General features: G+C 36.4%; 1 pseudogene across 1 annotated transcript; it reads left to right on the top strand.

Annotated features, from left to right (window-relative positions):
• The first annotated feature begins 9,662 nt into the window (after window positions 1–9,662).
• On the top strand, window positions 9,663–25,962 carry LOC100780216 (AP-1 complex subunit gamma-2-like; annotated as a pseudogene). Its single transcript, XR_005889555.1, has 12 exons — window positions 9,663–10,079; window positions 11,134–11,436; window positions 11,570–11,711; window positions 13,632–13,805; window positions 15,980–16,018; window positions 22,549–22,678; window positions 23,003–23,107; window positions 23,202–23,458; window positions 24,218–24,479; window positions 24,557–24,732; window positions 25,175–25,279; window positions 25,370–25,962. The product of XR_005889555.1 is annotated as an AP-1 complex subunit gamma-2-like (transcript).
• The last annotated feature ends 1,809 nt before the right edge of the window (window positions 25,963–27,771 follow it).

Below are 27,771 nucleotides of genomic sequence, written 5' to 3'. Positions count from 1 at the left end.
CCCTAAATCAACCACAAAGCCTGTCTACCGCACTTCCAATGACGAAGACCACCTTTAGCACAAACCAAAAAAACATCAACAAAAAGGAATTTTGCAGCAAAAAGCCTGTAGGGTTCACCCCAAATTCCGTTGTCATATGCTAAACTTGATCCCATATCTACTTGATAATTCAATGGTAGCCATAACCCTAGCCAAGGTTCATCAACCTCCATTTCTCCGAGAATACGACTCGAATGCAACGTGTGCTTGTCACGGAGAAGCCCCGGGGCGTTCCATTGAGCATTGTAGGGCTCTGAAGCGTAAGGTGCAAGGTCTAATTGATACGGGCTGGCTGAAATTTGAGGAGAATCGCTTGTTGAATTATAACATTGACAAGCAACACCATACATGGGGCAATTCTGGAACCTGTTGTTATGACTCATCAAGATTTTCAAGTTTATGCCATAAACCACAGTTACAATGCTAAATGATATGGATAAAATGGACATCCTTGTCTCTCTCATCCCCTCACGAACACATCTTTGCTTATTCAACTTCCACCGGAATGTGAGTGTAAGCCATTGGTCTGTTTGCTCAAGCAACCTGCGCTCCTGAGTGTTGACTTCCAAGACCGTTCAATCAGAGATTACTCATCTTGCACGTTGGTGGGGGTGTCATAAAACGACGAGTAAAAAAAAAAGAAGAGGGGGCATTTGATTGACAGTGTTTTCAAGTAAAAATATAGACGTTCATGTGACCTCATTTTATCATTCCGGAAAGTTTGTCTTCTTAGAGAAGCGAGTTGTCAAGAATAGGATGTTGGACAAATGGCCTCAGTTACCTTAAGAAAAAAGGGGGGTTGAATTAAGATGCAAAGACTATTCCCCAATTGAACTATCACTCTTTCTTTTTGGATTAACAATGCACCCTTAACATGAATTACTCTAAAGACAATTCAAAATAAACTTCTTTAAAGCAAAAGATAAATAGCAATAAATAAAAGAAGTTTAAAGGAAGAGAGGAATGCAAACTTGATTTATACTGGTTCGGCCACTTCCCGCGCCTACGTCCAGTCCTCAAGAAACCCACTTGAGATTTTCCACTCTCTTTGTAAAACTCCTTTTACAAAGTCTGAACCACACAGGGACAACCCTTCCCTTGTGTTCAAGAATCCTCTACAATAAGAGACTCTCAGTCTCTTAATCCCTTTTCAGAAGTAAGAAGAAGAGAAGAAGAAATCTCTCTTGAAAGGGATAGATTGTACAATGAAGACCAATCAAAATTCCTTATTGAATATGCAAGTGGTTGACCAAGGAATCTTTTTGAGAGGATAAGACAGTTCAGTTCAGAAAAACTCTTAATCTTTTGAGAGGATAAACTTTGTGGGCAATGAAAACTCTCTTTAAATTCGTGCTTCCAAGCCACCTTTGATGCCCATTCATAAACCATTTGAATAGATGTGACTCTTGGAAATTATTTTCCAAAAATCCCCTCTGGTAATCAGTTACAAGACTTGTGTAAACGATTACAGGTTTTAAAAATTTGAAATAAAACATTTTCAACTGCTGGTAATCGATTACCAGAGAGCAAATCTCAATTTGAAATGATAGAATTCTTTGGTCAAACCTTTTGTTTTTCAATTTGGAAACTTCTTCCTAAGATTCTAGAGATCAACTTGATCATATATCTTGATTTCTTGTCTCGAATAAAACTTAGAAGCACTTGATCCTTCGGCATCATCAAAACATCAAAACATCTTGCTTCTACATAGGAGTCATTTGACTTAATCCATCAACTGAAAAAAATCCTTCAACTATTTCTCGTCCTTGGAAAATTCTTTTTGCAAGAATCAACTGCTTCTTTCATTCTTCCTCACTACGAGGCTATGAAAACAAGACAACGATTGGTACCTCAAAGCCTTACACTGGGGCAATGAGGGGCATCGTGCATGAGCCTCAAGTGAACCTAGGGGCAGATTAGAAGTTCTCACCAATAGGTTCCCTCCTACAAGGTCATGACGAAAGACAACGATTGGTACCTCAAAGCCTTACACTGGGGCAATGAGGGGCACCGTGCATGAGCCTCAAGTGAACATAGGGGCCGATCAAAAGTTCTCACCCATCGATGTTTTCAACAAAAAAGGGGGACAAACCCTAGGATTTCAATGGATTGATTAAACATCAAACGACTCCATTGCCGTCACTCCAAAATGGTCAAATGACTAAATCAAACAAAACACACACTCTGAGGGAGTTCTCGGAGAGATTTGCAAAAGATAGGATAAGGTTGCATGGACTATCACCTCTTTCAAAAGGACAGTCAATTGTGTTTTCCAAAAAAAAATCAAATCAAAATCACAAAATAGGGAAAGAATGTCATGAACATTGTACAATTTTCCATAACATTGCATTATTGCATACAAAGCCTGCATTTACTACATTTCAAGATGAAGGTTGCATACATTTGCATCCCCAAAAAATCATCATGTTCATATTAGGTAATAAGTGAATAGATGAGAGGCCCTCTCAAAGAGTCAACCTCTTGCTTTCTTGTAAGGTTAAAGTCCTTTGGTACTTGTACCTATTGGCTCGCCTTCAGAGGACTGCATGTCCTCACCTTCAGAGGGCTACACGCCCTCGCCATTAGAGGACTGCATGTCCTCACCTTCAGAGGGCTACACGCCCTCGCCATCAGAGGATTGCATGTCCTCACCTTCGTAGGGCTACACGCCCTCACCTTTAGAGGATCACACGTCCTCGCCAACAGAGGGCTGCACGCCCTCACCTTTAGAGGACTACACGTCCTCGCCAACAGAGGGCTGCACACTCTCACCTCCAGAGGACTACACATCCGCACCTCACCTTTAGAGGGCTACGTGTCCTCATTTTCAGTGTGCTCCATATCCACACCTTAAGATAATTTAAGGTCCTCTGTCCTTAAATGCTTAATCGAGACTTGCACTCCCGGTTAAGGGACCAGTAGTTTCCTTTTAACGGTTCCTGGGCCACCCCCTGATATTGGAGGAGGGCCAACTGTGTGAGCACAACCAGAGAGGGAGGCTATCACACAGCTACTATGCATACCGGGGCAAGATTTCACCAGTGCCGCTGCAAAGAGACGAGTGCGGATCATGCGCACCAACATGACCACTCTTACACATATATAGATGACATTGCTACTTAGCAACATTCTGCCCAGCGACCGCAATGCCAATCTCCCCCTGCAAAAGTATCAGTTGGTCTGTGTCGTCCTGACATGGGTAAGTATGCATATGGTTCAACTGATTTCTGATACCATCTATTATTTGCAGGGATCGCACCCACAAAGACACCTAGTGGACCTAAAGAAGTCCAACAGGGCCCTGGGGTTTCCAGCTCTGGTTACGGGCCTTTGTCGGCCCTACAGGGCGCCCGTTCCCCCCAGCAAATTCATGTCGTCGTGGCATAGGTAAATATGCACCTCCCCCAACTGATTTCTGATGTCATCTATTGTTTGCAGGGATTGTGCCCGCAAGACACCTAGTGGACCCGAAGAAGGCCAACATGGTCTTGGAGTTGCCAGCTCTAAATACGGGTCTCTGTCAGTTCTAGGGAGTGCCTGTCGCCCCCAGCAAGGTCATCAGGCCCCCCTACCAATCGAGCTTTCATCAAGAAGTACTGCGCCCCCAGGCAGGCGCAGGGCGAAACACCACATCAGCATTGGGATGGCCGGTAGCGGGCAATAGACACACCGCCACCAACTCTAGAGTTCACCTCAGCTCATCCATAAAAAGGTTAGAGCGTTGCCTACGACACATGGCTGACCCATAGGCGACCAAGTCCAAAGCCAAAGGTAAGCAAAGTATTAGGTCAGTGACCGACAAGTCATAAGGCGTCCAGCTCAAGACGTTAAAGAAGCGCTACTAGGAGGCAACCTAGTAACTTTTAAATTTCTGCTTGCTATTTGATCACTTTTTATAGTAGGACACACCTAGTTGCTCATGATCCTAAGAATTTAAATAAAACGAGCACAAGCTCGGAAGGTAGTCATACCTCACAAAATATATGTATGCGTGTTTAGGTAGTGAAAAATACCTTAAATATGCATGTATGTAATTTAGGTAGCAAACAACTACCTCCCAAAATATATATATGTATGTTTAGGTAGCAAGATACCTTAGATATGCATGTATGTAAACAAAAACACACTTCACAAAATATATATATGTATGTTTAGGTAGCAAGATACCTTAGATATGCATGTATGTAGCAAAAAGATACCTCACAAAATATATATATGTATGTTTAGGTAGAAAGATACCTTGGATATGCATGTATATAGCAAAAATACCTCACAAAAATATACACATGTTTAGGTAGCAAAATACCTCATGAAAAAAAAGAAAAAAAAAACAAAAACAAACAAGAAAAAGAAATAAACATAAAAAAAAGGAAAAAGAGAGAAAAAAGAAAAATAAGTTGTCTAGCTGAAAAACCAACATGCTTTTGAAAAGAGATGACTTCCAACTTTTCTTTAAAGAAAAATTCGCTGATCATAGCTAGTTTTTGGAAAATGTGTCTACACCTGAAGGGTGAATGCTGTGAAATTTCCCCGGACACCCGAAATGGACTCGGATGAATGCACAAATTGATAAAAGAACATATTTTGGAAACATTGGGTTGATTTAAAATAGAGGAAATGAATCCTGAGCCCTAGCATCACATGACCATAAAAATTTGACACTTGAGCGTCCACATAGGTGCATGCATGACCAGTTTTGCATAAAATTTCCAAATCATCATTTTTGCATTTGTGTCATGGAAATAATGTGGGGCATCCCTTTTATCCTTGAGCTAAACCAAACCCTGACATGTATCATGTCTAGCCATTCTACAAGTCTTGAGCCAAAATCCTGACTCACCATAAACCTTGACCCAGGGTGAGAATGTCAATCCTTACCCTCGGAAGCAAAAAAGATGAGAAGGAAAATTTCCAATCAAAGAGAAAGCAAAAAAGAGAGAAGGAAAATTTTCAATCAAAGGAAAAAAGGAAGCAAGGAAATTCCCAATCAAAGAGTGGGAGAAAGCGAAAAGAAAGGAAAGAAAATTCCAAGTCAAAGAAAAAAGAATGGGAGAAAGTAAAAAAGAAGAAAGCTCCTGGTCAAAGAAACCAGAAGAAATGCGCAGAGAGGTCTTTGGACCAGACAATATCTTAACAAATACAGAATTGTCACCAAATGAACAAAAGAAAGCAAAGGAAACCATGACCTAAAGTGGTCTTCTCCCTTTGATTACCAACCAAAATCCTGTGCGTCGGTGACTTGTTCGCCTCGCGAAAAACCAAAACAGAAAAGGAAAAGGCCAAAAACACGCAAAAGCCGAAAAACCCACCAAAAGAACCCATTCCCAAGGGAAGTCCTATTGATCCATGATCACACATGTAATTTTTTATTTGATAGGAAATAATTTGCAAAGTCAAGTCATGACATATCTATGGTTCGGAATTAGGATGAAACACTTACCTGTGCGAGATTGATACACTTTGAGTGACTTTCTTCTATTTTTGTCGAACCCAGTGTTTCCTCTAAATGGTCATTTAGAAATGAAATGCTAAACATCCAAAATCTCATTTATGGTTATGGGGGATTTCATCAACATACTCTCCTTCCCCGGTGGACGCATTGTTTTTCACTCAAAAAAAAGCATATGCTGCTCTAATCAGTTGGAATATTTGTCTCTTTGCTAAAGCATGTTTGCATTTTGGTGGAGAAAACACCGAGACTTTTTCAAGTCTCACAAGTTATCCAGAACTACGTAAGTCTGAGTTCCTCGTTGGAGGATACGTAGGAGCAAGAGCCTCGCTTTTGTCGACCGCACCGCTTTTTGTTGCCATGACCCAAGAGCTGTTAACCCGCGGAGACACCTTACGGTTATCCGCACCTCGTCATTCAGTGACCCCAAGTGTGATTGATGAGCAAAGGCCAGTGTGTTCATTTGCACCCTTTCCGGAGATGTCAACATCTTCCGGTGGAGACTTTTTCAAGTCTCACAAGTTATCTAGAACTACGTAGGTCTGAGTTCCTCATTGGAGGATACGTAGGAGCAAGAGCATTGCTTTTGTCGGCCGTCCCACAATCTCTGTCATACTGGCCCTGAGGTCATGTGACATGCGGAGACAAAATTTGGTCATTCCGCACCCCTTCGCCATTCAGACACAGTCGTGTCCGATGGCACGCAGAGACAAGATTTGGTCATTCTGCACCCTTTGTCATCCAGAGGCGGCGGGCCCGATGACATGCGGAGACAAAATTTGGTCATTCCGCACCCCTTCGCCATTCAGACACAGTCGTGTCCGATGGCACGCAGAGACAAGATTTGTTTATTCCGCACCCCTTTGCCATTCAGACACAGTTGTGTCCGATGGCACGCAGAGACAAGATTTGGTCATTCTGCACCCTTTGTCATCCAGAGGCGGCGGGCCCGATGACATGCGGAGACAAAATTTGGTCATTCTGCACCCTTTGTCATCCAGAGGCGGCGGACCCGATGACATGCGGAGACAAAATTTGGTCATTCCGCACCCCTTTGCCATTCAGACACAGTCGTGTCCGATGGCACGCAGAGACAAGATTTGGTCATTCTGCACCCTTTGTCATCCAGAGGCGGCGGGCCCGATGACATGCGGAGACAAAATTTGGTCATTCCGCACCCCTTTGCCATTTAGACACAGTTGTGTCCGATGGTACGCAGAGACAAAATTTGGTCATTCTGCACCCTTTGTCATCCAGAGGCGGCGGGCCCGATGACATGCGGAGATTTACATCATCTTCCGCACTCACAAGATCTGTCATACTGACTTTTGAGTCACGTTGACGGGCGGAAATACCCGAGTGGTTATCCGTATAAACATTCTTTTGCTATCTGTAAGACAGAACGCTTGATAGCATGCAGAGACTGACATCGTCTTTTGCACCTTTTGTTCCCTCGGGAACAACAAGTCATTTGCATGCGGAGATTTTATGGTCACCCGCGACTCTCGTCAATCGAGAGGAATGAAATTAGTGTCTTATCTTTACTTTCCTTTTATCTCCAATAAAAGACAAGTAAAGAGGGGCAACTGTCATGCCCTAATTTCGTCCGGGGACCTTTGCTTGATGACATGCGACCTTTCTTTGGTCCTTGTGAGGTGCTTGGCACCCATCATTAGGCAATTTGTGAAATTCTGGGACATGCCGAAAAACAAAAGAAAATATTGATGCACAATCCGTAAGGTTCCGTGACACACCGGAAATCAAATGGAAGCATCGTTGCACAGTTAGTGAGGTTCCGTAACATTCCGTAAGTCAAAAAGGGGATGATTATGTAATCCACAAGGTTCCGTAACATTACGGAAAGAAAACGAGTATCGTTACGAAATTCGTAAGTTTCCGTAACTTTACGAAAAAAGAATCACAAAAAAAAGCAGGGGGGTGTACTTAGTAAAAATGGGGGTGCAAATAGCACCCAGGCCCACTTGGGCCCTCCAGAATATTCCTCCAGAAGGCTGTTGCTTCTGGAGGAAGCAACCTGGCTCGCCTGGGCGAGCTGGGCGGCAACCATCTCCCCTATTTTGCTATAAATAGGGGAGGAAGTGAAGAAGAAAAGGGTTCAGCCCCTTAGGCACTTCTCTCTCTTTCGAATTTGCTTGGAAAAATTGTTTCCGTGAAGAAAATCTAAGCCGAGGCGCTTCCGAAACGTTTCCGTAACGTTTTCCGTGAGGAATTTCACAAAGGTTTCGACCGTTCTTCGACGTTCTTCATTCGTTCTTCATCGTTCTTTGATCTTCAACGGGTAAGTACCTCGAACCAAGCTTTTCGATTCATTCTATGTACCCATGGTGGTCCACATTGTGTTTCGTGTATTTTTATTCTCATTTCATTTACTTTTTATACCCCCTTTTGACGTGCTTAAGCCATTTTACTTAAGTCATTGCTCGATTAACCTAAAAATAAAATAAATTTCCACCGAACGTTTGAATTGTATTATCCGTTAACTTCGGTTAAAATGAATTCCGACCGTTCGGTCGTGCCGTAACCACGTTGGAAATCAAAAAGAGGTAAAATAATAATATAATAATAAAAAATGTTTCTTAGTAAAATAAAGCGGAAAATCAATCGGACGTTTTCTCTTTGGGATTTCTCATTCTTAATCGAATTGACTAATAACTAAGGTGAAACTAAGGCTAAAATCAAACTCGCCTAGTCAAGCTCGTCCACAAAAATAGGTTTTTGAAGTTTGTCATTTCAATTTCTCACTAAGTAAAATGGATCATTTTCAAGGTCCAACGCCTTAAAATGATCACCCCTTAAAGTAAAAAAGAATCATTTGATAAGAAAGAACTACGTAGGTCTAATTTTCTCATCCCAATTGAGGAATACGTAGGAGCAAAGGGAAACACCCTTGTCGACCACAAAAAAGGAAAAATATAAAAAGGGTATAAAGGATATAAAGACATAAAAAGGGAACATAAAAATCAAAGTCACGTTTGCACATTCGATTAAAGGCTGCCGTCCCTTGGGACGGACGTGTGGGGTGCTAATACCTTCCCCGTGCGTAAATACAACTCCCGAACCTTTTGCTTAAAAGTTCGTAGATCGCGTCTTTTCCGGTTTTTCCGACGTTTTCCTCAAATAAACGTTGGTGGCGACTCCGCGCGTATTCCTTTCGTGGAACACGCATCCCGCGAGTCACGCGTCGCCCTCCCGCCGAAGGGTAGGTTGCGACATTGTCCATAAGCATATGTTATTTTTCTTGTAGTGAGGCTTTAAAAAATAGTATCAAGTAATATATTTTGAATTAGGTTTTGATACAAATAAATAACAAAATGCCAACATTATTTATTAATAAGGTATTTTTTACTACATTAATAAGAAATTTATTAAAACTAGTGTATAACAAGATTTTGATTACATTCCCTCATGTATTAATTATTTTGGATGAAATTATATGAGTTTCTTCTTGTAAAAAAAAAGTATATATAACATGTGTTGAATGCTAGTTTATCATAAATTTAAAGATTCATTAACTATTATTTTAAAACATATATAGAACAAAAATTAAAATCAACCTAATTAAAATTACTTAAAATTAAATTAGATTAAGTTTAAATTAAATGATAAAATAAAAAAATTAATTACATTAAAGGTATTGTTAACTATTTAACTAGTCTCTTAAAAATACTTAATTTATAAATATTAAGCAAATTTATTAGAAAAAATATTAGGAGGATTGAACAAGTTGTTAAAATGTTGAATCCTCCTAATATATTTTTTTATTAATTCCTAATATATTTTTTAGGTTAAATTACTCGTTTGTTCCTTATAATTTTCTGATTCTTACTTTTTAATTCTTATAATTTGAAAGTAGTTTTTTTAGTCCCTATAATTTATATTTTAATTCTCTTTTAGTCCCTGTAGTTTTGAAAGTGATCTTTTTAATTCCTATAATTTCATGATTCTTACTTTTTTTATATTTATAGTTTTGAAATTACAAGAACTAAAAGATAAAATAAAAATGTAAATTATAGAATTAAAAAGAATACTTTTAAACTAAAAAAAAATTAAAATATAAATTATAAAGATTAAAAAAATCCCTTTTAAATAGAAACTAAAAAGATAATCATGGCTAATTTAACCTATATTTTATAATTGTAAGTTGTGACTTGTCACAAAGCATTCCAAATTTCGCATCCCATTTGCTAAATTCCACCCTCTTAAAATCTTGCGAGTACTCCTAATTGTTCAACCTTCCCTCCACATTTATGGCAGCGGGTTACACTAACACCAACTCCATTTCCAAGCACCGCGATTTATTTTATTTTATTTTCCTCTTTTTCATTTCGTTTTCCGAAAAAAACTCAGACAGCATAGAAGCGAAGCAAAACAAATCAAAACAACTTTCGCATAACGCATTGCATTGCGATTGTTGCAATTGGAAGAAGGAAAAAGAAAAATTTCAGAGACTCACACAACAGACGCCACTGTCAGATCCAAATCGGTTTCCACTCTCAGATCCGAATTCAGTCAAACTGGATCCGCTTGAGTTTCCAAACATGAACCCCTTCTCTTCTCCCTCGCGTTTGAGGTGAGCAATGCAAATCACGCTCTTTCTGTTTTCCCCGAAGAAGCATTGCCCAATGCTCACTTAGAATAACCTCAAATTTTGCGAAATTATTTAGCACCAATCAATTCTTTTTTTGTTCCTTTCATTAAGTTCTACCGAAGACATTGCCAATTGCCATATGCCGGATCCTATACCACTATTGCTTGATAATTATTATTTGTCATTAAGTAGTTTGGCAGGGCACTAGACTGAATGTCCTGTGCCAATATGCTATCTATGTTTAGAATCAGATTATGGCGCTCTTTGGATAAATTTCTTTATAAGCACTTATATAAAGAAAAGAAATTAAGAGGGTAGAATGAATTAAACTTCTTCTTTAAGTTAAAATTAATTTATGCACCTTTACTTTTGGAGAAGTTAGATGAGAGAAATTCTATTAAAGTTAGAATGCGTAAGTTGATTTTAACTCATGGGAAAAGTTTAATTCATTTTAACTTTTTATTTTCTTTTATTGTAAGTTTTTATGGAAAAGTTTATCTAAACAAGGCCTATGTATTTAACTTCCTTATTCTATAACAATTTAAATACATAAGTTGATTTTAACTTATGGGGGAAGTTTAATTCCTTTTAGCTACTTATTTTCTTCTCCTATAAATGCTTATGGAGAAGTTTATCTCAACAAGACCTGTATATTTAACTTCCTTATCTGATCGTAATTTGTTTCACTGGCGTATCCTTGATGGATTGGGGGAGCACTCTTGTACTAATTTTCTGTTTTGATTGTTCTAAGGTTCTCTTGTCCACCCTTTATGTGATAACTTTTGTTGTTTCTAAAATCACATTATATGAGAAACTTGAAATTACTGTCCTTCTGTGTGGTCACTTACTCGAGCACTATTTTCCTTTCTATAAATCCATGTGTTTCTCTGTCATTCTGTATTCATGATTGAATATTTTACCTTTTATATGCAAAATCCAATACAGTTAACACCCCCCCAACAAATAATAAATGTTTATTATATAGTTTAAATATTATCAGTGTCTATTAACAATTAATTCATATCCCTGCATTTAGGGACATGATTCAGGCCATACGTGCTTGCAAAACTGCAGCAGAAGAACGTGCTGTTGTAAGAAAAGAATGTGCTACCATTCACGCTGCAATAGATGAAAATGATCCAGACTATAGGCACTGGAATCTGGCTAAGCTAATGTTCATCCACATGCTTGGCTACCCCACTCATTTTGGTCAAATGGAGTGCCTCAAGTTGATAGCATCTCCTGGATTTCCATAGAAGAGAATGGGTTACCTTGGCCTTATGTTGCTTCTCGATGAAAGACAAGACTTTCTAATGTTGGTCACCAATTCTTTGAAACAGTGTCCAAATTCATGTCAATGTTTCATTTGTTTTTGTGTTCCTCAATTTTTAGATTCCATTTTACAAATATGCTAGGGAGCTAGCAATATTGATGATGGGAGATGGGTTATAAAAACCTTAGCTAAGTCACAGAGATCTTAATCACACGAATCAATATATAGTGGGACTTGCTCTTTGTGCTTTAGGAAATATTTGTTCAGCTGAAATGGCTCATGATCTTGCGCCAGAGGTTGAGAGATTGCTGCATTTTCGAGATCCAAATATTCGGAAGAAGGTAAACTTTTCATAATATTTCATTCCCTTTCATTTGAATATTATCTATTCAGGAATATTGAAACTTGATGCATATATTGGATATGTGGAGTTATACATTGATGAATGCTTTGGAGAACAAGACGGGCAATAAACGCTTTTATGGCTTTATAGTGTCTCCTATACATAACGACAATAATTTGCTCCTACTTAAAGTGATTAATTTTGGAAGTTCTCTGCTATTATTCTGCAAGATAATGGCTTTTTGCTTGTTTTTGTTTGTTAAAGAGGTCAAGCAAAAAGCCATATATTCTCTGCTATTTTCTTGTTAAATGTTTGCTTCATGAATTCTAAAGATTTTGTTACTTGTATCTTGTATGAGTCAAGAATTGACTAGAATTTTATGGAAAGCAAAATGTTATGAGACATACTAGTAAAGTTACTTGCTTCCATCTTTGTGTGATTTCTAACTTTTACATTTTCACATATAAATTTCCTGGATAGACTGTAAAGAGAATCAAAGGACAATTTGAATCTACCCAACCATTCCCAGAAGGAAAAGAATGGGAAGACATACACTGACATAAATTTAAGTTTCAAGTCACCAAATAAAGATAAAATTTGCCAAGTCAAATGAAAATTTCTTTTTGTTTTGTTCAGCTAGCACATGTGGGATCTTCTGATCTGACCCCACCCCATCTCTACCTCCTTAATACTCCCTCGATCTCCACGTTGGTAATTTTTGTTCTCCCCCCACAGGGATCCCTGACATTGTAAAATATATAGTAAGTTGTCAAAAAATAAAAAATGTTTTACAAATTTAAGTTTCTTTTAGAAAATTTAAAATTGTAGCACATAAATGAATATATTATACTATATTATATTACGGAAAGAATTAAAAATTCATTTATATATGCATTTGTGTGTATATAAAATTAAGGCAATTTTGTCATTTTCATTATACGAGTACCGCACAGAGCGGACAGTATGATCCCTTTCCCCTCCCTTGAATCTACTTTGAAGGGTTTTTGGTTCTTGTCTCCATCGTTGCACAAAAAGATCTCTAAACTTGTGGATTCGAAAGGGAGGGTCTCTGTCAGGATCCCAAAATAGTGGAAAAAATTGCCATTGCTGATCAGGTTCAAGGAATACTTTGTTTGCTCCGTACAAATTTTCAAACATATTTTGTTTTCCAGGGAGTAATTTCAATGTACTTCAACTATGACGCTTTATGTTAGAATGACCAACTAAGGAGTATAATAAACTCTTTCATTCTATATGGTTAATGATAATACTTACCATATGGAGCCCTGTGCTACAGTTTTTTGACATTATGAAAGTAATTTTCGGAGTTGCACCACCCACCTATTGAGGATAGGATGACCGAAACTCACTTAAGGTGGTTTGGTCTTATGAGAAGAAAGTCAACAGAGGCTCCAATGAGAAAAATGGATCAAATGGAAGATGGTCCAATTAAAAGGAGTAGAGAAAGACATTGAAAACTTTAAGAGAAACCATTAATAAATTCCTTGGTCTAAATGATTATACTAAAAATTTGGGTTGATAGAGCTCAATAGCATCAATTGATTCATTTAGCTGACCTCAACTAATGAGGGACTACTGAGAGCTTGGTTGTTACTGTATATTTATTTATGATCATATAATACCAAAAATAGTTTGAGTTATGAGATTGATCATGAAAGGATAGTTGGTTGTGGATATCACTTTTTTTATTCATGTGCAGAGTTTGTTCAATGTTTTTTTAGATGCTTCTACTATTTTTGTTATTTCGAGTGGAAGTCTGCCTCCTATTTGCTTAATGATTCTAGCCATGTTGTAATTTAGTGTTGAGTACTTGAGTTATTCGTAAAACCTTTCCCATTTAACTTTTTTAATTGTGATTGTTCATTCTGATAAGCTGACTATACTTACTGTTATATAGGCAGCATTGTGCTCTGCAAGAATCATAAAGAAAGTTCCAGACTCGGCAGAAAATTTTGTCAATCCTGCTACTGCCTTACTAAGGGAGAAGCACCATGGAGTTATGATTACTGGGGTTCAGCTTTGTACAGAGCTGTGCAAAATTAGCTCAGAAGCTCTTGAACATGTTAGAAAGGTGCTTTTCCATCTTTCTTATAATTATTTTCTCTTTAGCATAGTGTATTTTCCTAGCACCAACTAGTGATATTGACTAAAGTGATTTTATCTGCTATAAACTTGTCACAAGAAAATCATTCGGTGCTGCAGTATCTAAAATTCTAAATGTATACACTCATGCAGTCTTGTTGCTGTTACTTAGTTAAAACAAACATTAATTTTGGAATTTACTTATTGATAATTGTTACAAGAATATTAAGGTCTGTTTGGTTTGAGAAAACATTTTCTGTTCTCACTTTAGTTACAAAAATATCACCTTCTTTTTGTTTTGTTTCCTGTTTTTAAATAGTAAAAGCAATAAAAAGTTTTACTATTTCCTATACAGATCTTTGAAAACAAAACAAAATGAAAATAAAGTGTAATTTTTTTAATTAAAAGAATAGTAAGCAAATTCTCAAAGCAAACAGGTCCTTATGAACCTATTTTTTTGGAATCTATGATTTCTTAATTATATTTTGAAACTGCCTTGCAAACCAAAAACTGAAACAGGCTTTAATATAATTTTCAATAGAGGGTGAGCCCTGGCTAGGCATGGCAATTCTTCCCGCAACTCGGGGATCCCCATGGGGACTGTCCCATTCGGGGTCCTGCGGTTCGGGAAAAATTCCCCACAGGGACGGGGATGGGGATGAAAAATCCCCTGCAGCATACCCTCGCGTATATAAAATTTTACTTATATACCCTCATAACTTATAATATGTATAACATAAATATAAGGGTTAATATAGTATTTTACTAGTAAAAAAATACAAAATAAAATTATCACATATATAAGTAATATTTCACAAGTCACAAAGACACAAACATTACCCAAACCCTAAAACGCCGCATCAAATATTCAGACGTTCCTTGACTTCCTTCTTCACCTTTGTTCCTTCTTCACTTCTTCACCGTTTCACCGTTTCACACTATCTTCATCCTCTTCACTTCTTCGCTTCACCGTTCATTTTACCGTTCCTTCTTCATTGTTCGTTTCAGCCGTGAACTCGTGGAAGCCTTCGTTGCACATTTTTTTTCTTCGAGTTGCACCGTGCATTTCTGGGTTTCGCAACTTCGAATTGTTCTTCCTCTGTTGTATGTTCTTCCTCTGTTTTATTTATTTATTTCTGTTGTATTTTCAATTTTTTGTTCTGTTGCTAGATTATTGTGATGTTTTGGTTTGGCTAATTCATTGAGTTTAAAATTTGTAATCTAGCAATAAGAGTCAGATTTGTGCATTTACAATTTTACATGACTCATATTTGTAAGAACATGGGTGAAATAGAAGAGGTGTAAGAACAAATGAATGTCGATATGGAGGCATTGAAGGATCAAACGGCTTCCATGATGGAAGCCATGTTAAGCATGAAGAGAATGATGGACCCAGGGCTTTCTTCTAATGCTCTTTTAAAAATGAAATGCGAATGTCCCAAATCTCATTTTGTGGTTATGAGAAATTCTATCAGCATGCCTTCATTCTCTAGTAGTCACATTATTTTTCTTCAAAAATATATGTTGTGCTGATCGGTTTGGCGGTTTTGTTTCTTTGCTGAACATGTTCGCGTTTTAGTAAAAAACTTTCAAGACTATTACAGTCTTCTTTACCTTCTAGAGACAATTAAGTCTGTTGGCATGCAGAGACAATCATGGTCATCTGTCACTTTTCGAAGACTTCAATGTCTTTCGACCAAGACTATTACAGTCTTTTTTTCCTTCCAGAGACAATCAAGTCCGTTGACATGCGGAGATAATCATGGTCATCCGCTTTCGTTGTTTTCAAGATTATTACAGTCGTCTTTGTCTTCCAGAGACAATCAAGTTCGTTGGCATGCGGAGACAATCATGGTTATCCGCTTTCGTTGTTTTCAAGACTATTCCAGTCTTCTTTGCCTTCCAGAGACAATCAAGTCTGTTGGCATGCGGAGACAATCATGGTCATCCGTTTTCGTTGTTTTCAAGATTATTCCAGTCTTCTTTGCCTTCCAAAGACAATCAAGTCTGTTGGCATGTGGAGACTATCAATGTCTTCCGCTCTTTATCTTTTCAAAGACCATTTGAGTCTTTCGTCGAGACTTCAATGTCTCCCTTACTTTGCAAGACTTCAAGGCCTTTTGTTGATATACCTGATGCATCTTATGCTCTTTCTGTTGACAGGTTTCACTAATTGGGTTCCTGCTAGTGGCCAGTCGGATGGTGAGATCACTAGAATGAAATTAATGTCTTTATCTTTACTTTTCTTTTATTTTCAATAAAAGATAAGTAAATAGGGCAACTGTCATGCCCTAATTTCGTCTAGGGACGATCATTTGCCAACATTTGAATTCTTGCCAGCTGAATTGAGCTACTTAACACTAATTGCCACACAATTCGCAAGGTTTCGTGATGTTTCAGAATGAAATGTGCAAAATATTAAAAAGAGTGGCAAAATGGTCACTTTTGGGGCATTTTTCAGCCCTTGGGCCTATTAGGAAGCTTAGGGCTGAAGTAACTAGCTCGCCTGGGTGAGCTGCTGTGCAATCTCCACCCCTCATTTCCTATAAATAGACGTGAGGGGGCTGAGGAGAAGGGTCCAACATCATATGTTGAGAGGTTTTCACTTAAATTAGTGAAAAGAAGGAGAAAGAAGAAGAAAAATCAAGGTCGAGGCGCTTCCATAACATTTTCGTGATCGTTCTTCAACGTTCTTTGTTCTTTGACCGGTTAGTTTTTATTTTTGAAGTTGTGAATTCATTCTTTGCACCCTTAGGGATTCATCCTTGCTTTACATGTCTTCATCTTCATTCTTTTACCATTGGTGGTCTTTTTCTTTGTTTAAAGCGAGTTTTGACCGATTAATTATGCCATAATCTCACTTAATCACTGTTAAAATGAATTTCAACCGATCATTTGTGTTGTAATCTCGTTTAATCATTGCTAAGATAAATTGAACAATGTCTGAACATTGAAGTCTTTGAAAATGTAAAAGACAGAAGACATTGAAGTCTTGTAAATGTAAAAGACTGAAGACATTGAAGACTTGTTAATGTAAAAGATTGAAGACATTGAAGTCTTTGAGATGTAAAAGACAGATGACATTGAAGTCTTGTAAAAAAAGTAAAAGACATTGAAGTCTTGTAAATGTAAAAGACTTAAGACATTAAAGTCTTTGAAATGTAAAAGACTGAAGACATTGAAGTCTTTGAAATGTAAAAGACTGAAGACATTGAAGTCTTTGAAAGTGTAAAAAGACTAAAGATATTGAAGTCTTGTAACTATAACAGACTGAAGACATTGAAGTCTTTGAAATGTAAAACACTGAAGACATTGAAGTCTCTGAAATTGTAAAATGACTGAACACATTGAAGTTTTGAAAATGTAACAGACTGAAAACATTGAAGTCTTGTAAAAAATGTAAAAGACAGAAGACATTGAAGTCTTTGAAAACTTTCACTAAATGCGAACACGCTTGGTAAAGAAATCAAACCCCCAAACTGTAAAAGCAAAAGGACATTGACATTGAAATATCGAAAGCATCAAGCAAAAGACGACATAGTCTTGTAAAACATAAGACTGGAGATATTGAAGTCTTTGTAAAAGACTGAAGACATTGTAGTCTTTGAAATATAAAAGACCGAAGACATTGAAGTCTTGTCAATGTAAAAGACTGAAGACATTAAAGTCTTTGAGATGTAAAACACAGAGGACATTGAAGTCTTGGAAAAAAAATAAAAGACAGAAGACATTGAAGTCTTGTAAATGTAAAAGACTGAAGACATTGAAGTCTTTGAAATGTAAAAGACATAAGACATTAAAGTCTTATAAATGTAAAAGACTGAAGACATTGAAGCCTTTGAAAATGTAAAGACTGAAGACATTGAAGTCTTTAAAAATGTAAAAAGATTGAAGACATTGAAGTTTTGTGAGGAGATAATGAATTCTGTGACTTCATGGAAGGTGGGCTGGGGGGACAAGTTTAAATTTTGGGAGGACAAGTTTAAATATTCACAAAATACCCAGGTTGTATAGTATTTCTACTCAGTAACATTAATGCATACATCACATGGGGGCCTTCAAAGAAGTTGGTTGGGAATGGGATTTTAGGTGGAGAAGACCATTGTTTGATAATGAAATAGAGATGGCGGTCTCATTCTTACCGAATGTTACACAAAGTACAATACAGGCTTACAAAGGAGATCAGTGGGAGTGGAAGGCAGACCCGAGTGGACAATATACGGTGAAATCTGCCTATTTTGTGTTGTGGTAGGAATTATCGGAACAACAACAGGATGGAGCGTTTGAAGAGCTGTGGAAACTCAACCTGCCGCCAAAATTTTTTATATTTGCATGAAGGTTAATTAGGGATTACCAACCAGAGTAAACTTGCAGAGGAGACAGATTCAGGTTGGAGAGTTAACATGCCCATTCTACAGAGGTGAGGAGGAAAGTGCAGGCCACCTATTCTTTCAGTGTGGTAAAGATAATTTCAGTATGGTGGGAGTCTTTGTCTTGGGTGGGTTTGTCGGGTGTTTTCCCAAACCACCCCAGGCAACACTTTATCCAACACATATATGGAGTGATAGAGGGAATGAGGTCTAGCAGATGGAAATGGTAGTGGTTGGCATTGACATGGACCATTTGGTAGCAAAGAAACAATATTATATTTCAAATGGTACATTCGATGCTAACAGAATCTTAGACAATGCAGTTTTCTTATTATGGACGTGGCTCACAAATTTGGAGAAGGATTTCAATATGCATTTTAATTACTGGTCCTCCAACATCAGAGCAGGATTTCTCAATAGAGGATGATAGACTATTAGAGCAAATTATGTAAAATGATAAATTATACCAGATTTGGGTTCCAAGAATAGGCCTAATGTCTTGGGACTAATCTGACATGAGTTTGTAATTCTAGTACCACTGGTACTCAATTAATAGAATATTATTTTTGCAGAAAAAAAAACATTGAAGTCTTGTAAATATAACAGACTGAAAACATTAAAGTCTTTGAAATGTAAAACACTAAAGACATTGAAGTCTTTGAAAATGTAAAAAGACTGAAGACATTGAAGTTTTGAAAATGTAAAAGACTGAAGACATTGAAGTCTTGTAAAAAAAGTAAAAGACAAAAGATATTGAAGTCTTTGGAAACTTTCACTAAATGCGAACACGCTTGGTAAAGAAATCAAACCCCCAAACTGAAAAAGCAAAAGGACATTGACATTGAAATATCGAAAGCATCAAGCAAAAGACGACGTAGTCTTGTAAAAAATAAGACTGGAGATATTGAAGTCTTTGTAAAAAAACTAAAGACATTGAAGTCTTTGTAAAAGACTGAAGATATTGAAGTCTTTAAAATGTAAAAGACAGAAAACATTGAAGTCTTGTAAATGTAAAATACTGAAGACATTAAAGTCTTGTAAATGTCAAAGATTAAAGACATTGAAGTGTTTGAAATGTAAAAGACAGAAGACATTGCAGCAAAAGTAACTTGATTCTGTCTCTTCTTTTTGAACTTCAAGTTACTCATTCCACTTCAATCATTCTATGTGACAATACCAACACTGTCTCTTTGGCTCATAATCTTGTTCTTCATTCTAGAATCAAGCACATGGAGTTGGATTTATTTTTTGTCGGAGAGAAAGTTCTAACTAAACAACATAATGTTGTTCATGTTCCTACAATGGATCAAGTGGTTGATATCTTGACCAAGGCTTTATCTCCTTCTACATTTCTTTTGTTCAGGTCCAAGCTCAGAATAGTTGAAATACATTCTTCCAATCCCTCATGAGCTTGCGGGGGAGTATAAGAGTATTCATTACTCGATGTGTATTTTTTGTTTTGACTATTATTCTAACTACTCTAGTTAGTAGTTGGTTAGTTACAGTTAGTTGTTTAATCTATTAACTCTAGTTAGTTGACAATTATGATAATTGGTCATTATCCAACTATATAATTATCTTTGTAATCTGATGTTAGTCGAGTTGAATAATATCATATTTCTCAATCTCAATTTTCTCTCTTCTCTCATATTCTAATATTACAAAACAAGTATTCTGTCTTACCACTCCTAACTATACAAGTATTCTTCTAGTCACTTTTGCAACACCCTTAGACTCCCCCTAAATCTAGGAACACCCAAGTATTGTTTAACACTAAGTCACTAAATGATTTTACAAACAAAAGTTTGAATAAAAACAACGATTCAACAATACTCAGAGTGAATAAACAATTTAAGCTCGAATACAAATAATTTTACTTAACAAAGAATTGACAATATAATTTCAAGTGTATCGTCTAGTGATTTCGCAGAGTTTCTCTTCAGAGATTTTGTTCGTTTCTTTAATGATTTTTCTCTTTCCTACTTTTGATTGGAGACTATCTTTTATAGATTTCAGTGAAGGATCCATTACAGGATTAGCACTGAGTCTTGATATGACTGTCGTCTCACTTTTGTAGGCGAGGTAACGTGGCATACTCTGATTGGAGAGGAAAGGAATAATAGTACAGACAACAGCATGTGCTCCTCTTCTGCGCCGAAAGCGACCTTTGGAAGAATATTATGTAAATATCTTTTATTCTCTTCTATTATGTCATTTCCTTAAATTCAAATGTTAACAATTCAAATAAAGAGAGACAAAACTGAGTTTCGTAAAGCGAGATCATGCACTTCCCTTTGTGGCTAACATTGTCTTTTCGTACTCGGTTGGACGTCATTTTTAAGAGTAGAAAATAAGTATGTAAGTGATATATATTAAGTGAATGCGAGTAATAAGCAACTCATTGTATAGACATTGATTTTCGCAATAAATGGATGCGATTGATTTTACAATGCATTGGACATTGGATATATCTTGGCAAAACTTTTTCCACCTTAAGTATGGACGTGACTTACTAGAGCTGTAGATGTTGATATAATAACGATTAAGCTCTTTTACAAAGATGGTCCCGTGCACTTAACAACAACTAATTAGTTTATCAACAATTTATACTTTTGTAAACATCAAAATTAAGTTGTGGTAGGTCATCCAGTTTAGTGGATCATCAAGACCCAACAATTGCTTTAGAGAGGCCAATTCTGTGACCATTGTCTTTGCTAACCATGCAAAGTCTTTTGTGTTGGGTTGTATTTTGTTTGAGGTGCCTCCCTCTTGTGTTCCTTTGATGCTTCTGGCAGATGTGTCAGACGTTGTTTTTGCTAGGTAGTGACTAATTATCCCCAAAGTTAGATAAGTTGATTCTTGATATGGTGTCAAACCTTTTATGACCAAGTGATCTAGAATTCGTCCTTGCTGCCCCCATTTTTATTATAAAAAAAAAGTTGAATTTCAGCACAAAGTGGGTAGGCTTATGCATTATTTGCACTTGAAGCTTTGGGATAGTTAGTTCATGACATAACGAGCCAATAACCAATTACATCTATTTTTCTCTCACATGGTATTAGAGTGGTACCATCCTCTGTCACATGTCCCATTTGCATTGGGTTCCCAAAAATTTGGAACTCTAATTTTGTCACCTCTTCCCTTGAGTGTCTTCTTTCCAGCATGACTATCACCACATTTTCCCATGACTATCATTCTAGTGGTGACGACTTCTTTCCCACCGATGATCATTTTGGTGGCAACTCTTCCCACAATGAATCATATTAGTGGTGACTTCTTTTCCGTCAACAATCATTTCAATGGTGACTTATGTCGATTATGAATCAACCTTTTTCCTAGGTGCACTGGCCTTGTCTTTGTCCAGATGCTCTGATCTCATCTCTGTCCCAAAAGCAGTTGTCAGACTTAGTTTCAAGTTTAAATTTATTTGGGTCTCCAATATTATTCATCTCTGTCCCAGAAGCAGTTGTCAGACTTAGTTTCAAGTTTAAATATATTTAGGTCTCCAATATTATTCGTTTGAAGCTTCTAAATGCGTTTTTGAGGTCGAACCTTGCTTTGCTTTGCGTGATTGCTTGCCAACAAATTTCTTTCAAGCTGATGATCATTCCAGTTATGTGGCGAAGTTATCTTTCTATCAATTCTCTTAGGCTTCTCATCATTGAGTTGCCTTTCAAACTATTGTTTTGGTGGAGCTCAATTTTTAGTCTTCCTATTTATTTGTGAGGAAATGAATTGTTTTCTTTCTCACAAGCTGAAAGCTTAATAAGCTTTAGCTTGAGGGGAGTGATAGAAAATCTTAGAACTCTGTAATGATATCATTTTTATATCTTAGAATATTTAGAGTATCCAAGATAATCTCTTAGGATTTATTCTTCTTTTATATTTTATGATATGTTATCTTATTTAATTAGGATCTTTGTAATTATAGGCATATCGTATGATGTAAATAGGAATGTTATCTCCTGTATTTATTTGTATTTATTGCATCGAGTCTATATAAAACGGACTTTGCTATGTAGTTCAAACAAACGGTTTCAGAATCTCTTGCATTTGTTTTCCTCTCCTTCAACGGTTGAATTTCAGCACAAAGTAGTTAGGCTTGTGCATTATATGCGCTTGAAGCTTTGCGACAGTTTGCTCATGACATATGAGCCAATAATCAATTGCCCTTTGTGTCTTTTCCTTTCTTTGTGAAAGAGATTAGCATAGTTTAACAATGAATTGGCTATTGATGTGTCTAAACAATCTACTTGTAATGTATATTGTAGCATCTAGCAAAATCTACAAAATCAATCTTCCATTACATTCTTTTATTGATTTTTTTAAGATGTCTTTTATCCTTAATTTGTTTCATGGGAGCAAGTGACCGAGTTAGATGCTGTGGATGTTGTAGAGGTTGCTCTAAAACACCATGCATCAGATCTTACCACGAAACAATGGCTTTGGTTGCCCTATTAAAGCTGTCTTCACGGTTCCCTTCTTGTTCAGAGTATGATATGCTTTTATTATTTGTTTCTACTTATCTATTACATTAAACCTTAAAATGTATTTATTTCTTTTTCCTGCATTTGCTTTTTGAGGAATGCAATATTCTAGTATAACCCAGCATATCCAGCTCAAAATAGTCTAAAACACTAATGGCGTGTTCCATCCCTTGTCCATGTGTATTCATCTCTAATAAATCATGTGATTTTTTTCATCCATGTCTCTTCCCTCTTTACACCCCAAATACTTGTGTACGTATGACAACCTCATATCCTTCTTGTATTTGTACATTTGACTAGAAGGCATTCTCTTTTCATTCAATATGTAGGAGAATCAGGGAAATAATCGTTCAGTGCAAAGGGAACCTTGTGTTGGAGTTGCAGCAAAGATCCATAGAATTCAATTTGATTATTGCAAAGCATCAAAATATCAGGTGAGGTTAACCGATTTGCATATTATATTATATCAAAAGCTTAAATACTGTCTTAAGAGGAATCCCAAAAGAGAAAATATTCATTATCTTGCAGGCATACACTTGTAGAGAGGATGCCAGTTTTGGATGAGGCAACTTTCCTTGCTAGGAGGGCTGGATCTTTACCAGATGTAGCTTTAACATCGACAGGACCTTCAGTTGGTCTTCCAAATGGAGCAGGCAAACCTGTGGCTCCTATTGTAGATCTTCTTGATATAAATTCAGATGATGCCCCTGTACCAACCTCTTCTGGTGGCGATCTTCTTCAGGACCTTCTTGGAGTTGATCTGTCACTGGCATCACAACAGTCTGGTTAGTGTTTGTGGTGTATCTTATAATTACCTCAATGGTTGTATAAATGAGTTTTTTGTATATCATGATTTCCATTGTTGTTTATTCAAAAGGTAAGTAGATCTATTTTTGAAGATCGATTTTATTTTTTGAACCATGTAGTCTATGGCTAAATCAATACAGATTTGATAAAGATTTTTTAGACAGAAAAAAATCTTTTTTGGCAAGAGCAGAAGAGTAAAGATTAAAGAAAGATGATAAGACATCTTTACAAGAGAATTACAAAAGAAAACTCCTAGAACCTAAGATATTGACTCATGTAACAGGGTGTGCCAATCTCTTTGCATGTTTAACAAAGAAAAGAGACCATGAGCAGCACATCATAGGAAAGATAAAAATACCTATCCCAAATGTTCTCTACATCAGAGCACTGTCTGAGAATCTTAGCTTTACAAAAGCCAAAAGAAACTAGCAGTTGTAGATTTTACAAAATTTACATTGTGACTGTTCAGTGTTAGAAATATTACAAAAAAATTATTTTGTGGGTTTTGTTATATACATATATTATTTAGAAGTGATTTGTGAAGTACAAATTGAAATGTGCAAGTGAGCTTGCTTTTTCATTGGAAAGATCAAGATACAGCAGCATATAGACACATGCATTTTTCATTCTTATCCTGGATTTTTCCGTGAAAGTAGCATGCTAACTCATTTACTTTCCTTTTCGGCAAATAGTTCAATCTAAAATATTCATATTATGTTTGACGTATGCATTTTTAGGCGCTAGTCAACCTTCAAGAAATGGCACAGATGTTCTTTTGGATCTATTATCTATTGGATCAGTTTCTGCATCTATTGAATCACCTGTACAAAGAAACTCATCTACAATAGACATTGTCCCCCAAACCAAGTAAACCGGCACCACTTTCACCATTAGATGATCTATCATCACTTTCACTTTCTTCAAGATCAACAGAAAACGCTGGAGCTGCTCCCTCGATGGATTTGCTAGATGGATTTTCCCCCAGCCCACCAACAGAAGGCAAAATTTGTCTAGCAAGCATTTGATTTATACCTTGTCTAAGTACTAATTCTCTACTCTTCTCTTGTCTTGAATAGAAAACAATGAACTGGTTTATCCATCTATAACTGCATTTGAGAGTAGCTCCTTGAGGTTGGTGTTCAATTTCTCAAAACAGCCTGGAAACTCGCAAACAACCAATATTCAGGCCACCTTTACAAATTTGACCATAAATGTATATACAGATTTTGTTTTTCAGGCAGCAGTCCCAAAGGTATGCTACTTAGTATGCTGTTGAGTGACAGCTTTCTAATTGTACTTCTAAGATCATCATAATTCGGGTGTTAAACATATAAGTTTTGCCTACTGCTTTCAACAGTATCATGATCTTAATTATTATTGTATTAGCTTAAGGCTCTCCATGCTTTCTGATTGCTATCGAAAAATGTCTTCTCATTCCTTTGTTTGACACGTAACTTTAAGAACTTCACTACATAAAGAAACCAGAGCTTGAGGCTGTTACTTCTTTTAAGGGAAGAGTTCTTGTAAATAGCAATAAAATGTGTCTGTGGCTGTCAGTAATTGAATAAATTCATCTATATTTGTGCATGTATTTAGTTTTTTTGACTTTTGTATGCTAAAAATCTACATTTTGCAAATCATGGTTATCTTATTTATCATCTACTTCTTATTTATTTTGGTTTTTTAATTTTCAGTTTCTGCAGTTGCACTTAGACCCAGCTAGCGGCAATACTCTCCCTACTAGTGGAAAGGGGTCCATCACACAAAACATGAAAGTTACTAATAGCCAACATGGAAAGGTAAATTTTGTGCTCTACCATGTGCCTTATGATTTTATGTACTAGTGATTCTTAGAAAAGACGTGACGGCTGGCAATTATTCTATTTCAGAAATCTCTTGTCATGCGCATAAAGATAGCATACAAGATAAATGGCAAAGAGACACAGGAAGAAGGACAAATTAATAATTTTCCTCGTGATTTATGCGGCCAGTTGGTCAGTGGTCTATCTAGTTATGCACGAAGCCCTATATATTTTCCGCACTTTATAATCGCTTGTTCAATATTCATGATCCAATCTTTCACATGAGGTCTCAGTATGGTTAATGCATTTAACCGGGCCACTTTTAGGAACAAAGTTGTCTATTTGGCGGCTTCACATCTTCACTATAGAATTTTCCCCCTTAGGTTTGTTTATGTAACCATTAGTACAAAATATTCCTGTATAAAAATGTTGAAACCAATTTTTTCTTTTCGAGGCACAAAGTATTGTATTACGCTGAGTTCTTTCTGTGCTTACTATATTCTCTAAAGGTAGTCTGTTGGTCAATGTGTTTCAGGTTCTAAGTGTTGCATGCAGTTTGATATCTCTCATACCGATTTTAGGTACTAGTCATATCTGTTTATCTATCTATTGTAATATATAAAAGATAAAACACGGGTCTAGTATAAAAGTCGAAGTGTGGATTTTGGTGTTAACATCTCAATTATTAATTTAGATTATTTTAAAGTTGAAATGTGGATTGTGGTGTTGATATGTAATATTACTTATAAGATGAACATCCTCAAAACCTTTTGTTTTTTGTCCCCAAAATTGTTCATCTTATAACACCACATATTAACACTGTTAGAAATGAATTTAATAGCTTTATGAAATTTAGATGTGATCACAATATATCTCTAACAACATCTTCACTGCGTACAAGCTTGATCTTTGATTGCCAATAAAATTTGATCAAGTTTTTGATCATTTGGTTTAGTAGAGTATTTTCTTCATTACTTAAACGACTAACGTATACATGATCCAACAATTTTTCACTGGCTTCATAGTTATTAAAATCATAAATTGCATAAAGTTTCCAACCAATGCCTTTCACAAGCCTCCCTTTTAATTTAAATGGACACCAATTTATTGTGCTTCTAGTAGTCTTGCATACTGACTTCTCTTTATATTATTTGTACTACCCTTCCTTTTCACAAGTTAGTAGGACAAATGTCCTCGTTCTAGTTTCTGACCTTTCAATGACTAATAAATTCATGCTCCTTTATGACATCTCGAACCCACTTTAACAAATTTTTTGCTCTGTAAAAATCTAAAAATAAAATTCTTTTCTTCATTAACAAAACACATACAAATGAAATCAATCATCAATTAATCAATATACCTCATTAGCCATGAAATTATTGGAAAAGTTAGGGTAATTAGGCTAGGGTCTAATATCCAAACCGTTGTCATTTTCCTCATTCAGATTTCTCAAACCATTATCATTTGCTTGCATGGGATGGTCAAAAGCGTCTTGGCTTGCATCAATCATATTTCCCGATTGCTTGGCATCATAACTTCATTAGAAATAAAAGTATTCTAACTTTCCATTGTGTATACTCTAAAAAAAATTGGCTAATTCAAGTTTCATCAATTTAGAAAATTAAAAAAAAAAATCTTATAAGTTGCATTTCTGGATACCACTTCACTGTGTCCCCCACCTAAAAAAGAGATGGTAAAAACAAAAGGTACACCAAAGTTTGTGAAATCTACTAAATGCGTACGAGCAAGTTGATGCAATGAACATGGTAATTGATAGTTTGGAAACTCCAAGTGTAGCTTGCAAAGTTGTTCGTGACAATAAGCAAAACAAAATGATGCCTTATATTGGTAAATTTCCCAATGAGTTGCAACAACTCATCTTCAAAATTGTTGATGTGCAACTAGATGGAAATTGTGGTTAGAGAACAACTATAGCTTTGCTAAGTCAGGGGTAGGAATCTTGGGCTCTAATTCGTCAAGACTTGATTTGGGAATTTCAAACATTACACTCTCTTTATGTTGAGCTCTATGGCACAAAAGAAAGATTGATTGAATTAATCACCCCTTTATATCTCGAAAGTGGTCTAATAGCACTCATTGAGAAGTGGATGACCATTCACAACATCAGTTATGTGATTGCTACTCAGTATATTGTTGTTTGGGTCGACTTATTTTGCAAAGTTGGAATTTCTTTTTACTTAGAAGTTTGGTACCATCTGTTGCACAATGATGACTTATTGTTATTGAGTTAATAGGGATAAATTTGTGCATGTATGCATAATCTACTTAAGAGACCATTTAGTATTGTATTGTAAGAATGTGAATTTGTTCACTAACTCAACTCTACCTTTTTTAAGATAATATAACTTTTTTTTAGAGGATAATTGTCTCTTGCCTCCTATTGTACCACAATAAAGAAGATACTACATTGTTGAAATGCATTCATGACAACACATATAAGAATTCAACTCAATAAGCAGGGGTGGAGC

The sequence above is a fragment of the Glycine max genome, chromosome 18, assembly GCF_000004515.6.
Source record: "Glycine max cultivar Williams 82 chromosome 18, Glycine_max_v4.0, whole genome shotgun sequence".
Classification (NCBI taxonomy): Eukaryota; Viridiplantae; Streptophyta; class Magnoliopsida; order Fabales; family Fabaceae; genus Glycine; species Glycine max.
The sequence above is the reverse complement of the archived record's forward strand: the minus strand, read 5'-3'. Positions and strand labels throughout refer to the sequence as shown.